The following is a 15,347-nucleotide window of genomic DNA, read 5'->3' as shown; positions in this document are numbered from 1 at the left end:
CTATCAAATCCTTTAAACATCTTAAACACCTCCATTAGTTCACTCCTTAATCTTCAATTGCTCAAGAGAATACAAGCCTAGTCTATGCAACCTGTCCTCATAATTTAACCCTTTTAGCCCCGGTATCATTTTGGTGAAGGTTGTTTCAGTACAGAGGGTTTAACAGCCCAGATCCCTTCTGCGCTCACCAAACATCCATGCGCACTCACGTTCTAACGGAGGTCACCAGATAGCAATCAGAAGCTGGAACCGTGATCCATTTCCCCTCCCTATTCCGAGGATTCCGTTACTAACTGTAGCACCCCAATCACCATCCTGGCTCAGATCGGCAAACTCACCACATACTGGGATTGAACCTGGGACTTTCAACAACAAAAACTTGCATTGATATAGTTCTTTTAACAAAGTAAAACATCCCAAGGCGCTTCACAGGAGCATTATCAGAAAAAAATTTGACACCAAGCTACGTAAGGAGATATTAGGACAGCTGACCAAAACCTTAGCCAAAAAGGTAGGCTTTAAGGAGCGTCTTAAAGGAGGAGAGGCGGAGAAGTTTAGGGAGGAAATTCCAGACCTTAGGTCCTAGGCACGGCCGCCAATGGTGGGGTGAATGAAACTGGAGATGCGCAAGAGGCCTCAGAGGGTTACATAAGAAATAGGAGCAGGAGTAGGCCACACGGCCCCTTGGGCCTGCTCCGCCATTCAATAGGATCATGGCTGATCTGAATCTAGACTCACGTCCACTTCCCTGCCCTCTCCCCGTAACCCCTAATTCCCTTATCTGCTAGGAAACTGTCTATCTCCATTTTAAATTTATTTAATGTTGCAGCTTCCACAGCTCTCTGGGGTAGCAAATTCCATAGATTTACTACCCTCTGAGTGAAGAAGTTTCTCCTCATCTCAGTTTTGAAAGGGCAGCCCCTTATTCTAAGATTATGCCCCCTAGTTCTAGTCTCACCCATCAGTGGAAACATCCTCACCGCATCCACCCGATCAAGCCCCCTCACAATCTTATATGTTTCGATAAGATCGCCTCTCATTCTTCTGAACTCCAATGAGTAGAGTCCCAACCTACTCAACCTTTCCTCATACGTCAACCCCCTCATCTCTGGAATCAACCGAGTGAACCTTCTCTGAACCGCCTCGAGAGCAAGTATATCTTTTCTTAAATATGGAAACCAAAACTGCACGCAGTATTCCAGGTGTGGCCTCACCAATACCCTGTATAACTGCAGCAAGACTTCCCTGTTTTTATACTCCATCCCCCTTGCAATAAAAGCCAAGATTCCATTGGCCTTCCTGATCACCTGCTGCACCTGCATACTAACTTTTTGTGTTTCATGCACCAGGACCCCCAGATCCCTTTGTACTGTAGCACTTTGCAGTTTCTCTCCATTTAGATAATAACTTGCTCTTTGATTTTTTCTGCCAAAGTGCATAACCTCACACTTTCCAACATTATATTGGCCCAGTAATTCCTGTCACAACGTGTGAGTACGGACGGGGCACTCACGCGTATGATTGGAGGAATTGCCGGTTTTCAGCATGCACAGCGCATACACTGAAAACCGGCATTTCCTGTCCTCTGACCCAAGGGGTTAAGAGGCAGAACGCGTGCGACTGCACAGGCAGCGCGTGCGCAGTGAAATTCCTTTTTTTTTCCAGAGTTGCCCGAGTGTAAAGGCCTCCGGTTTTTACGCATGGAAAAACCAGACGTAAGTACTTAGTTTTACAGGTAAGTGGGCTTTTAGTACAATTTAGAATTTTTTTTTCCACAGGTTTATTATTTTTAAAGAATTTACAGTAAGGTAAGTTTAGTTTTAGACCCTATTTTTTAAAAATGTATTTTTTTCAAAAAATTGATAAATTGTTTAAAACATTTTTTAAAACTTATTTATAGTTAATCTAATCAGTGGGATGTTTTTTAAAATTTTATTTAAAGTTGAAGTAGTGTTTTGGCAGCCCATACTTTTCATGAGTTTGACAGTTCTTACTGTCAAACTCATGAATGAGTTTCCCCTCCCCTGATTGGCTGCACAGTGCTCACCTGATGCCAGCTGGCACATCGCACTAACTACGCCGCTGGATCAGGTAAGCACATCGCGCCGACATCTGAACCGGGCCAGTGACAGAAAATGCAAGCAGGCCCGGGCTTCAGATGTCGGCGCGCAGGGTGAGTGCACATCGGGGGCTTGCACGCGCGGCAAGCTCCCGATCCTAATTTCAGGGCCATTGCATCTGTCAAATCTCTGCCCACTCACTTAGCCTGTCTATGTCCTTTTGCAGGTTTTTTTATGTCCTCCTCACTCACTGCTTTCCCTCCCATCTTTGTATCGTCGGCAAACTTGGATATGTTGCACTCGGCCCCTTCCTCCAAATCGTTAATATAGATTGTAAAGAGTTGGGGTCCCAGCACTGACCCCTGCGGAACACCACTAGTTACTGATTGTCAGCCCGAGAATGAACCATTTATCCCAACTCTTTGTTTTCTGTTAGATAGCCAATCTTCCACCCATGCCAGTATATTACCCCCAATCCCGTGATTTTTTATCTTGATCAGTAATCTTTTGTGTGGAACCTTGTCAAATGCCTTTTGGAAGCCCAAATACACTACATCCACTGGTTCCCCTTTATCCACCCTGTATGTTACATCCTCAAAGAATTCGAGCAAATTTGTCAAATATGACTTCCCCTTCGTAAAACCATGCTGACTCTGTCCTATTAAATTATGTTTATCCAAATGCTCTGTTACTGTTTCCTTAATAATGGACTCCAACATTTTGCCAACCACAGATGTTAGGCTAACTGGTCTATAGTTTCCAGCTTTTTGTGTACTTCCCTTCTTAAATAAGGGTGTTTCATTAGCAGTTTTCCAACCTGCTGGGACCTTTCCTGAGTCCAGGGAGTTCTGGAAAATGATCACCAATGCATCCACAATCCCTACCGCCACTTCTCTCAAGACCCTAGGATGTAGGCCATCAGGTCCGGGGGATTTATCTGCCTTAAGTCCCATTATTTTACTGAGTACCATCTCCTTAGTGATTTAGGGCTGGAGGAGGTATATGGCTCAGTATTGCACTAGATAGGGCATTTACTCACTGAGATAAACAAGCTAGCCCACAACAATGCATCAAAGTAGCATCACATCCAGACGGTGAAGAAGATTTTCAGACAAGGTGCGATGTGAAAACAGAAAATATGTTGCTTTAATACCCGATAATGTGGAACACTGCCCAGGTATGTACTATTCACAAAAAGCAGGACAAATCCAATCTGGCCAATTACCGCCCATCAGTCTACTCTCAATCATCAGCAAAGTGATGGAAGGTGTTATCGACAGTGCTATCAAGCGGCATTTACTCACCAATAACCTGCTCACTGATGCTCAGTTTGGGTTCCGCCAAAACCATTCGGCTCCTGATCTCATTACAGCCTTGGTCCAAACATGGACAAAAGAGCTGAATTCCAGAGGTGAGAGGAGAGTGACTGCCCTTGACAGCAAGGCAGCATTTGACCGAGTGTGGCATCAAGCAGCCCTCGTAAAATTGAAGTCAATGGGAATCGGGGGGAAAATTCTCCACTGGCTGGAGTCATACCTAGCACAAAGGAAGATGGTTGTGGTTGTTGGAGGTCAATCATCTCAGCCCCAGGACATCGCTGCAGGAGTTCCTCAGGACAGTGTCCTAGGCCCAACCATCTTCAGCTGCTTCATCAATGACCTTCCCTCCATCATAAGGTCAGAAGTGGAGATGTTCGCTGATGATTGCATAGTGTTCAGTTACATTCGCAACTCCTCAGATAATGAAGCAGTCCATGCCCACAAGCAGCAAGACCTGGACGACATTCAGGCTTGGGCTGATAAGTGGCAAGTAACATTTGCGCCACACAAGTGCCAGGCAATGACTATCTCCAACAAGAGAGAGTCTAACCACTGCCCCTTGACATTCAACGGCAATACCATCATCGAATCCCCCTACCATCAACATCCTGGGGACCACCATTGACCAGAAACTTAACTGGACCAACCACATAAATACTGTGGCGACAAGAGCAGGTCAGAGGCTAGGTATTCTGCAGCGAGTGTCTCACCTCCTGACTCCCCAAAGCCTTTTCACCATCTACAAGGCACAAGTCAGGAGTGTGATGGAATACTCTCCACTTGCCTGGATGAGTGCAGCTCCAACAACACGCAAGAAGCTCAACGCCATCCAGGACAAAGCAGCCCCCTTGATCGACACCCCATCCACCATCTTAAACATTCACTCCCTCCACCATCGGTGCACTGTGGCTGCAGTGTGTACCATCTACAAGATACACTGCAGCAACTCGCCAAGGCTTCTTCGACAGCACCTCCCAAACCCACAACCTCTACCACCTAGACGGACAAGGGCAGCAGGCACATGGGAACACCATCACATACAAGTTCCCCTCAAATTCACACACCATCCTGACTTGGAAATATATCGCCATTCCTTCATCATCGCTGGGTCTAAATCCTGGAACTATCTCCCTAACAGCACTGTGGGAGTACCTTCACCACATGGACTGCAGCGGTTCAAGAAAGCGGCTCACCACCACCTTCTCAAGGGCAATTAGGGATGGGCAATAAATGCTGGCCTTGCCAGCGACGCCCACATCCCAGGAACGAATATAAAAGAAAACCGCACTTGGCGGTTTAGATGCTCTGGATTTTTGAATCATAGAAAGCAGGAGTATGGTGAAAATCCACTTCACAGCTACGTAACGATAAAAATATTGATTAATCGTTCCTGAATCGCTCATATTCAAATAGTACGATTTCAAAAAGCTGATAGATTCCTTCACCCACAACACATTTCATGAGCAAATCATAACTCCTCTCGCATTTCCTTGCAGAGAAAGAATACAAGTTTAAAAAAATACATCGGACACAAGACCGCTAGTAGGATTTATGCTCCTGAATTAAAAGTGATAGTATCTCCATTTTGATTTGCAAAATTTTGGCATCTCTTCTCCTTCTCCTTCTCCTTCCACTTTATTGCACCTGCCTTAGTCTCTATCTTTAATCCCCCTCCAATTTTTCTCCTCTCCTTCTGAGGCATAACCTTAAAATTAGAGCCAGGCCGTTCAGGGGTGATGTCAGGAAGCACTTCTTCACACAAAGGGGAGTGGAAATCTGGAACTCTCTCCCTCAAAAAGCTGTTGAGGCTGGGGGTCAATTGAAAATTTCAAAATGGAGATTGATAGATTTTTGTTAGGCAAGGGTATTAAGAATTACCAAGACAGGCAGATGGAGTTAAGATACAGATCAGCCATGTTCTAACTGAATGGCAGAACAAGCTTGAGGGGCTGAATGGCCTCCTTCTGTACATTCCTATGTTCATATGTTCCTATGTCCTGTTTCATTTGTTCAAGTGATGTGAAAGGTGCTATATAAATGCAAGTTTAATAATGATATTATAAATGTCAATCTGCCATTATATTAACAGGTGGTAGCTTTACTGACCTACTATGCAATCAGATCATGGAACAGCTGCATAAAGGTCTCGATGACCTCAAACCCGGATGCCTTTACTCAGGGGTGCAGTTCCTGCCTGTGCACTCACCATATCCAATTGCAGGTTCTCCCATCTCCGAAATAAGGCAACTCTTGACTCCATTTACCAAGTGCTTTTAATTCGGTCCCACTAATTCTCTCATAAATCTCCAGGTCTGTCACTCACCAGGAAAAAAAACAGATGTACATTATCAGCGGGGTAAAGAAAATCAGTTTGTAAAAATAGCAGGGAGTTAAGAACAATAAAAACGAAAAAACTGCACATGCTGGAAATCTGAAATAAAAAATATCAAATATTGGACTGGTCAGTCAGCATCTAAAATAGATAAAGGAGTTTAATTTCCTTTGGTTTGGACTGCTTAACACATCCACATAAGATTCGTTCAGCATACTATTTCAATGCAGAAATAAAAGGAAAAGAAAGACTTGCATTTATATAGTGCCTTTCATGACCAGATGTCCCAAAGCACTTTACAGGCACTGAAGTGCTGTCACTGTTGTAATGTAGGAAATACAGAAGCCAATTTGCACACAGCAAGCTCCCACAAACAGCAATGTAATAATGGCCAGATAATCTGCTTTTTAGTGATGTTGATTGAGGGTTAAATATTGGCCAGGACACTGGGGATTACCCTCTGCTCTTCTTCAAAACAGTGCCATGAGATCTTTTATGTCCACCTGACAGAACAGACAAGGCCTCGGTTTAACGTCTCATCCGAAAATTGGCACCTCTGACAGTGTAGCACTCCCTCAGCAATGCATTGGAGTGTCAGCCTAGATTTTTGTACTCGAGTCTCTGGAGTGGGACTTGAACCCACAACAATCTGGCTCAGAGGCGACGAGTGCTACCCACTGAGCCACAGCTGACACCTAAGTAAATGATCGGGTTAACGTTAAAATAGCATACGATTCCCTAAAGCAGTGCATTAGCAGAGGAAATTAAACCAAAATATAGGTTAACTGTTTCAGGCATAGACCCTTCCGAGTTCTCGTGAAGGGTCTGTACTTGCAATGCTAACCTCTCTCCTCTGTTTAGAAGCTGTTAGACCCGTTGTACATTTGCAGCATTTTTTTCTCTTTCTATTGCCATGGAAGCACAATACTTGACGTAAAGATTTTTTTTTGCCTTTTGATTATGAATGGGAAGAAAAATCCAGTCCCAATTACTTCCTGGTACCTCTCGATAACCTCGAGTGATTTTATGTTCGCCTGTTGGTGCAAACTACATTATGCATCGATAAAAAGACATAGACGGACAATGATAACTGCTGTCAATAAAAGGTAAAGAGGCTCTAAAGGGAAATGAAGCCACCCACTATATATTAATAAAAAAAATAAGAATGACTATCCTGGGAGTGATTCCACAGCTGTAATCTCATCCCAGGGTTCAGGTGACAAGATATGATCCACTCAGCTTTTGCTCTGGTGCGTTACGATGACATCCAGACCCCTCTGATTAGAGTGCTGTCGTGTCATCAATGCCAGGTATGGGATATTTTAGTATTATTGCTGCATTATCTGGTTCATTGACAATTATCGGCACAGAATTACATAGAATATACAGTGCAGAATCAGGCCATTCGGCCCAACTAGTCTGTGCTGGTGTTTGTACACCACACAAATTTCCTCCCACTCAATCTAACTCATCTCAACCTTTCAGCATATCTTTCTATTCCCTTTTCTCTCATGTGCTCGTCTAGTTTCCTTTTGAAAGGATTTAAGGTATTTGACTCAGCCACTTCCTGTGGTAGCGAGTTCCACATTCTAACCACTCTCTGAGTAAAGGAATTTCTCCTTATTTCACTATTGGATCAGGGACCGAGGAACATCGGGGCTGGAGGGGGGAGTCCAGGAAGGTGATCAGAGGGGGGGGGGGGGATCGGAGATCTCGGGCGGGGGGGGGGTGGGGCGCTCTGATTGCAGGGGGTGGACGAGGCAGGGACGCTGGATCCAGGAGGTAAGTGTAAAGGCATTTACCTCCTGGAACCAGCAGTCCTTGCCTTACTTTAGCTGGCTGGTTCCCCGAGGCCTAAGAATCCCGACCAGCCAGTTGAAATTGTAATGGTGGTTAAATCTGACGCACGCCAGCTCATTATAATATTTAAATGGGTGATCCGCCTCCTGGGTCACTCAAGTGAAAACATGTTTTTTTTAAAATTCAGATTCCTTTGGATCTTTCAAAAGGAAATTGGACATTTACTTGAAGAGGACTAATTTGCAGAGTTATGGGGGAAAACTGGGGTGTGGGACTAAATTGGACAGCTCTTTCAAAGAGCCAACAAAGAGACATGATGGGCCGAATGACCTCCTTCTGTGCTCTAAGATTATATGATTCTAATTAATGGAATGACCACTTAATTTTTTTACACCACTTCAATATGCATCTACATCATATGTCTGTGTTTCAATTAAGGACCATCTAGTTCCACTTGTTTTGCAGACATGGTAAGGTACGAGCCGTCAAGTTAGTAAAAAAAGGGAAATCGGAAGAACATACCGACTGTATATATCCAGCACAATAACAGACGATCGCCATTGCATTATAACAATCGGGATACATAATGAATGGGCAAATTATAAAAGTGTATACCACACTTGGCTGAACCATATCAGTGCAAGACGAATGGGAGGCTGCACACGCCTTTCTGCGATGCATTCCCAACAGAGTACCGCATCCTACAGACATCCCGCTGCAGCATTCCTCTATCAGCAGACGTGGGTGGGGCTCAGGGGAGCAGCATAGAGGGCAGTCCTATCAGGGACGTCAAAGTGCTGATAATGACGCGTCCATACTTCAATGCAACAGCAAATCCAGAGGGAGGTATCCCCAGGGATTGAGGACAGCAAACCTGCATACACGCAGAGGGAATCACTGTACAATGGCCTCTTCTTAAAGGCGGTAATGGGGCGTTTGTCAGTATGGGCACTCTTTGTACATGACAGAAGTTACAGATGTTGGCCTAGAAATTAAATCGCGGTGCGCAATTTTTATAGGTGTAAACCAGGTCACCTGCGGGTCTAATATGGCGGGCGGCTTGCGCACACTTATCAGCCAGGCACCACCCACTATATTGCTTTTAGGCTCCTCCGTGGGGCGTCTAGAGTCCTTATAAGCGGTCGCTCCACGAGAAATGAGTCGCTAGAGGCTACAACAACAACGCATTTATACAGCACCTTTAATGTAGTAACACATCCCAAGGTGCTTCACAGGAGTGTTATCAAACAAATTTTGACATCAGGCCACATAAGGAGATGTGGACAGGTGGCCAAAAGCCTGGTCAAAGAGGTAGGTTTTAAGGAGCGTCTTAAAGGAGGAGAAAGAGGCGGAGAGGTTTAAGGCACGGCCGCCAATGGTGGAGAGATGAAAATCGGGGATGGGCATCTTATGTTCATTAATAAATAGACATTCTTATTATGAACACAGCTAGCTTTTGCTAGACACTTTTATTGAGCACATGTGGACTAGGTACAGTATCTGTAGAGGCTTCCATCTTGACTGCTGCCTTGTGGGTAGCCTAGTGCCTCATGGGTAATGTAGTCTTAATATACATACAGCTGGGTAGTGTAGTCTTATACATACAGCTATATACAGCTCTACACAGCTCTACGGCTCCACCTAGTGTCCACTATAGAATGACATGTTATTGATCATTACAGGCAAGAGGCCAGAATTAGGGGAGCGCAGAGATCTTGGAGGATTGTAGGGCTGGAGGAGGTTACAACGATAGGGAGGGGGCGAGGCCATGGAGAAATTTGAAAACAAGGATGAGCATTTTAATATCGAGGTGTTGCCGGACCGGGAGCCAATGTAGGTCATAGAATCATAGAAAGTTACAGCACGGAAGGAGGCCATTTCAGCCCATCGTATTCGCGCCGGCCAACAAAGAGCTATCCAACCTAATCCCACTTCCCAGCCCTTGGTCCGTAGCCCTGCAGGTTAGAGCATCCCAAGTGCATATCCAGTACTTTTTAAATGTGGTTAGGGTTCCTGCCTCTACCACCCTTTCAAGCAGTGAGTTCCAGACCCCCACAACCCTCTGGGTGAAGAAATTTATCCTCAAATCCCCTCTAAACCTTCCCCCAATTACTTTAAATCTGTGCCCCCTGGTTTTTGACCCCTCTGCTAAGGAAAATAGGTCATTTCTATCCACTTTATCTATGCCCCTCATAATTTTATATACCTCAATAAGGTCTCCCCTCAGCCTCCTCTGTTCCAAGGAAAACAGACCCAGCCTATCCAGTCTTTCCTCATAGCTAAGATTCTCTACTCCCAGCAACATCCTTGTAAATCTCCTCTGTACCCTCTCTAGTGCAATCACATCCTTCCTGTAATGTGGTGACCAGAACTGCACGCAGTACTCTAGCTGAGGCCTAACTAGTGTTTTATACAGTTGAAGCATAACCCCCCTGCTCTTGTAATCTATGCTACAGCTAATAAAGGCAAGCATTCCGTATGCCTTCTTAACCACCTTATCTACTTGGCCTGCTACCTTCAGGGATCTGTGGACATGCACTCCAAGGTCCCTTTGTTACTCTACACTACTCAGTGTCCTACCATTTAATGTGTATCCCCTTTCCTTGTTAGCCCTCCCCAAATGCATTACCTCACACTTCTCCGGATTTAATTTCATTTGCCAATGTTCTGCCCACCTGACCAATTTATTGATATCTTCCTGCAGTCTACAGCTTCCTTCTTCAGTATCAACCACACAGCCGATTTTAGTATCATCTGCAAACTTCTTAATCATACCCCCTATATTCAAGTCAAGATTGTTGATATATACCACAAAAAGCAAGGGACCTAGTACTGAGCCCTGCGGAACCCCACTGGAAACAGCCTTCCAGTCACAAAAACACTCATCAACCATTACCCTCTGCTTCCTGTCTCCGAGCCAGTTTTGAATCCAACTTGACACTTTGCCCTGGATCCCATGGGCTTTTAACTTCGTGACCAGTCTGCATGTGGAACCTTATCAAAAGCCTTGCTAAAGTCCATGGCCTAGAATTGAGTGGGCTTTGCGCCCATTTTGCGGCGCTAGAGGTCATTGCGCTGGACTTACAGCCGGTTCAGAAATTCCCTGGGGCCCTACCATCGGCGGTAGACCGGTTGCGCTGCACCGGCACCGATGACATCATCGGTGTGCGCAGCGTCCCGGTTGCCGTGGTGACGGGCCCCAGCGCCGAAATTGAGTTGCGGCCGCCTCGCCCGTGGCAGCCGCAACTAAGACTCTGGCAACCGAGTCTTACAGGAGTTTGCGCCGGCGCATTAAGGTCACGCGGCGGCCGGCCGCTTTCCCGCCGGCCGCCTGCCCGCACCTCCCTCCCCGGACTCCTCCACCCCCCCCCCGCGGAACAGATGCTTCTGGGCTGCGAGCCCGGCACTTCCCCGAGGTGCCGGGTTCATTTTTGTGAAGATTTTACCGGCCAGCGGGCGGGTGCAGGCAGCTCCTCCTTAACTGAAGGAGGAGGCCTGCACTTCCCGAGCCTGCCGCACCGCATCGGGCGCCGCAGCGCCGGAATAGCGCCGCAATGCGGCAGGTAGCGCCCATTTTCAGGCGCAAACACGCTTCAGTAGCGCCGGCAGCCGTTTGGGCGCGGCGCTACTGAATTTTTGGCGCGCGCAGGGAGACTTAGCGCCGGCGCTAACTTTCCGGCGCTAAAGCCCTGGCGCGGCGCCAACTGAATTTCTCGGCCCATATTCACTACATCAAATGCACTACCCTCATCTACCCTCCTCGTTACCTCCTCAAAAAGTTCAATCAAGTTTGTCAAACACGACCTTCCCTTAACAAATCCGTGCTGACTATCCTTGATTAATCTGTGTCTTTCTAAATGAAGATTTATCCTGTCCTTCAGAATTCTTTCCAATAATTTTCCCACCACCGAGGTTAGGCTGACTGGCCTGTAATTACTCGGTCAATCCTTTTCTCCCTTTTTAAACAAGGGTACCACATTAGCAGTCCTCCAGTCCTCCGGCACCACACCTGAAGTCAGAGAGGATTGAAAAATGATGGTCAGGACCTCTGCTATTTCCTCTTTTGCTTCGCTTAACAGCCTGGGATACATTTCATCCGGGCCTGGGGATTTAGCCACTTTTAAAGCTGCTAAACCCCTTAATACTTCCTCTCTCACTATGTTAATTTCATCTAATATTTCACACTCCTCCCCCGATAGCAATGTGTGCTTCGCCCCTCTCCTTTGTGAAAACAGACGCAAAGTATTCATTAAGAACCCTACCGACGTCTCCCGACTCCACACACAGATTACCCTCATGATCTCTAATAGGCTCTACCCTTTCTTTAGTTATCCTCTTACTCTTAATATATTTATAAAACATCTTTGGGTTTTCCTTGATTTTACTTGCCAAGAATTTTTCATGCTCTCTCTTTGTTTTCCTAATATCATTTTTAATTGCACCCCTGCACTTTCTGTACTCCTGTAAAGATTCTGGAGTATTTAGCCCTCGGTATCTGTCATTCGCCTCCCTTTTTTTCTTTATCCTACCCTGTATATCTCTAGACATCCAGGGGGCTCTAGATTTGTTAGTGCCACCTTTTTTCTTTAAGGGCACACATTTGGTCTGAACCCTCCGAATCTCCTCCTTGAATGCCTCCCACTGCTCTGACACTGATTTACCTTCAAGTAGCTGTTTCCAGTCCACTATGGCTAAATCCCCTCTGAGCTTAGCAAAATTTGCTTTTCCCCAATTTAGAATTTTTATTCCTGGTCTATCCTTGTCCTTTTCCATAACTACCTTAAATCTAACAGAATTATGGTCACTAGCACCAAAATGCTCCCCCACTGATACGCCTTCTACCTGCCCAGCTTCATTCGATAAAACTAAGTCCAGAACCGCCCCCTCCCTTGTTGGGCTTGCTACATACTGGCTAAAAATGTTCTCCTGGATGCATTTTAGGAATTCCACACCTTCTATACCCTTCACACTAGTTTTATCCCAGTTAATATTGGGGTAGTTGAAATCCCCTACTAATACTGCCCGATAGTTTTTGCACTTCTCAGAAATTTGTCTACATATTTGTTCTTCTATCTCCCTCTCACTGTTTGGGGTCTGTAGTACACTCCCAGCAGTGTGATCGCCTCTTTTTTGTTTTTCAATTCGACCCATGTGGCCTCATTTGATGATCCCTTCAACATATCATCCCTTCTCACAGCTGTAATAGTTTCTTTAATCAATACCGTGACCCCCCTCCCTTTTTATCTCCTTCTCTATCCTGTCTGAAAATCCTGTAACCAGGAATGTTGAGCTGCCATACCTGCCCCTCTTTCAGCCACGTTTCTGTAATAGCTATAATATCATAGTCCCAAGTATCTACCTGTGCACTCAGCTCATCTGCCTTGTTTGCTATACTCCTTACATTTAGTACAGGCAAACCTCCTTGTTGACTACTATCTAGCCCTTTATTTCTCTGTCCTTCCAATTTACTTTCTACGTTTTTGTTTTCCAATTCCAGTTTTTCTTCCCTCCCTATTGACTCTATACTTAGGTTTCCATCCCCCTGCCAAGCTAGTTTAAACCCTCCCCAACAGCACTAGCAAACCCTCCCACGAGGATATTGGTCCTGTTCCCGTTGAGGTGTAACCCATCTGGCTTGTAGAGGTCCCACCTCCCCCAGAAATGGTTTGAATTTCTCAGGAATCTAAAGCCCTCCCTCCTACACCATCTCTCCAGCCACGCATTCATCTGCTCTATCTTCCTATTTCTGAACTCACTGGCACGTGGCACTGGTAGTAATCTTTGAGGTCCTGCTTTTTAATCTCTTTCCTAGCTCCCTAAACTCTGCCTGCAGGACCTCATCCCTCTTCCTACCTATGCCGTTGGTACCGATATGGACCACGACCTCTGGCTGTTCACCCTCCCCCCTCAGAATGCCCTGCAGCCGTTCAGTGACATCCTTGACCCTGGAACCAGGGAGGCAACATACCATCCCGGAGTCACTGTCTGCTCCCCTAACTATTGAATCCCCTATCACTATTGCTCTCTCTCACCTCTTCCCCCCCACCCCACCCCCCCCCCCCCCCCGCCTGTGCAGCTGAGCCTTCCATGGTGCTGTGGACTTGGCTCTGGCTGCACTCCCCAGAGGAACCATCACCCTCACCAGTACTCAGCATCAAATACTGGTTGGTGAGCAAGGTGGGCTCAGGGGACTCCTGCACTACCTGCCAGGTCAGCGAGGGCAGGGCGGTGATGGGTGAACGGGGACTTGGTGCGAGTTAGGATACGGGCAGCAGTGCTTTTACAACCCTCCAGTATCCCACCCATTCTTCCGTGAGACAGCGTAGTGAGTGTGCATAAGGTATTCACCATACCCAAACCCGATGATGTCATCTCCCGTCATTCACACAAGCCCGCTTGAGAACCGTGGCGGATTCTTCTCCTCTCAAGCCCAGCGGTCCAGCGTCTGATTGTAGCGGTAATCCTTGCAGCTGCCGTGCCTTGCATCAAGCCATCATTTGTTGCTTCATTTAGCAATGCCATTTAGCAGGTAATGCGAGCAATCTCTTTCCAAGCAGCCTCTGCTCAACATTAACATTCTTTTGAAAGCCCTGTCACTTTGAAAACCTTCTAACATTAACCAGAACTCATAGGCGGTACAGCGAAACTCAGGCTGCACCCACTGCAGCAGCGGAAGTACTGAAGTGTACAACAGCCTCCGACTGAATTGCAAAGCTCCAACAAGTTCACAGAGAAATATCAAAGGGCTAGGGCTGATTAGAAGTCTCCCCACATCCTGCAATGATCAAAGGAAAGGAATTAGTTGAAACATCTGCAGTAAGCAAGACTTAAAGACGAGTTAAGGGGGGGACTAGATCCTGGGACACCAGCTACAGTGGGATCATCTGTGGCAACTAATGTAAGTGCTGAGGTTGATGTAGACAGTCATGCAGATTGAAAGCAGCGCTGAGGGTACCATGATGCATGAGACTACAGATGGACCAGATGAGATGGAGCTTAGTCAGTCATTATAAAGCACCGCTTTTGCCCCAATGGAGAAAGATTGCGTTTGTAAGTGATGCACTAAGCATCAATGTGGTTGCCAAGTCCTAAACTAAACAGAAGGGCAGGATTGAAGTGGGATCATGGCTTGAGTGCTGATGTTTGCTTTGCTAATGATGAAAATTCATTAAAAAAAACCATCATTACCTTAACAACCAATGCCACTAAAACACGGAAGCAAGTGGAAAAAGAATAGGGCATTTTTACAAACTAATTTGATTACACTTTAGAAATGTATGGATGGCCCACTTAAATATTGGACTCCAATATAATTGAAAAGCAGAGAAGTTACGTTAAACTTGCATCGAACCTTGGTTAGACCACACTTAAGAGTTCTGTGCACAGTTCTGGTCTCCATATTATAAAAATGATATAGAGGCACTGGAGAGGGTGCAAAGAAATTTTACTTGGATGATACCAGAACTGAGAGGTTATACTTATTAGGAAAGGCTGAACAGGCTGGGGCTCTTTTCTCTAGAAAAGAGAAGGCTGAGGGGTGACCTGATAGATCCCCCATTAATGGAAACACCTTCTCTACGTTGACCCTATCAAATCTATTCATAATTTTAAAGACCTCTATTAGTTCACCCCTCAGCCTTCTCTTTTCTGGAGCAAAGTGTGTCAGCCTGTTCAGCCTTTCCTGGTTGTTATAACCTCTCGGACTCAGTACCACACTGGGGGCCGTGCCTTCACCCAATGAACGGTGATGGGGAGTTCATCATCAGTAGAGCAAAGGGCGAGGCTAGAAGATTTTGTTTTTAAACACAGCACGATGTGAGAACATGGAATGCCTCA

The 15,347-nt window shown here is 45.9% G+C and overlaps 1 long non-coding RNA gene across 1 annotated transcript in view; it reads right to left on the bottom strand.

Annotated features, from left to right (window-relative positions):
- The window catches only part of LOC147100994 (uncharacterized), a 41,107-nt gene extending 25,993 nt beyond the window's left edge, over positions 1-15,114 (bottom strand). Inside the window, exons 1-2 of the long non-coding RNA XR_015073430.1 lie at positions 13,865-15,114; positions 5,586-5,691 (exon numbers count right to left, since the gene is read on the bottom strand). This is a non-coding gene — a long non-coding RNA (uncharacterized LOC147100994). The remainder of the gene's footprint in view (positions 1-5,585; positions 5,692-13,864) is intronic.
- Between the last annotated feature and the right edge of the window lie 233 nt (positions 15,115-15,347).

Source organism: Somniosus microcephalus, chromosome 24 (genome assembly GCF_052327205.1).
Source record: "Somniosus microcephalus isolate GS21.2 chromosome 24, FLI_Smic_1.0, whole genome shotgun sequence".
Lineage (NCBI taxonomy): Eukaryota > Metazoa > Chordata > Chondrichthyes > Squaliformes > Somniosidae > Somniosus > Somniosus microcephalus.
Note: the sequence above shows the minus strand (reverse complement) of the source record. Positions and strands in the feature narration are given on the sequence as shown.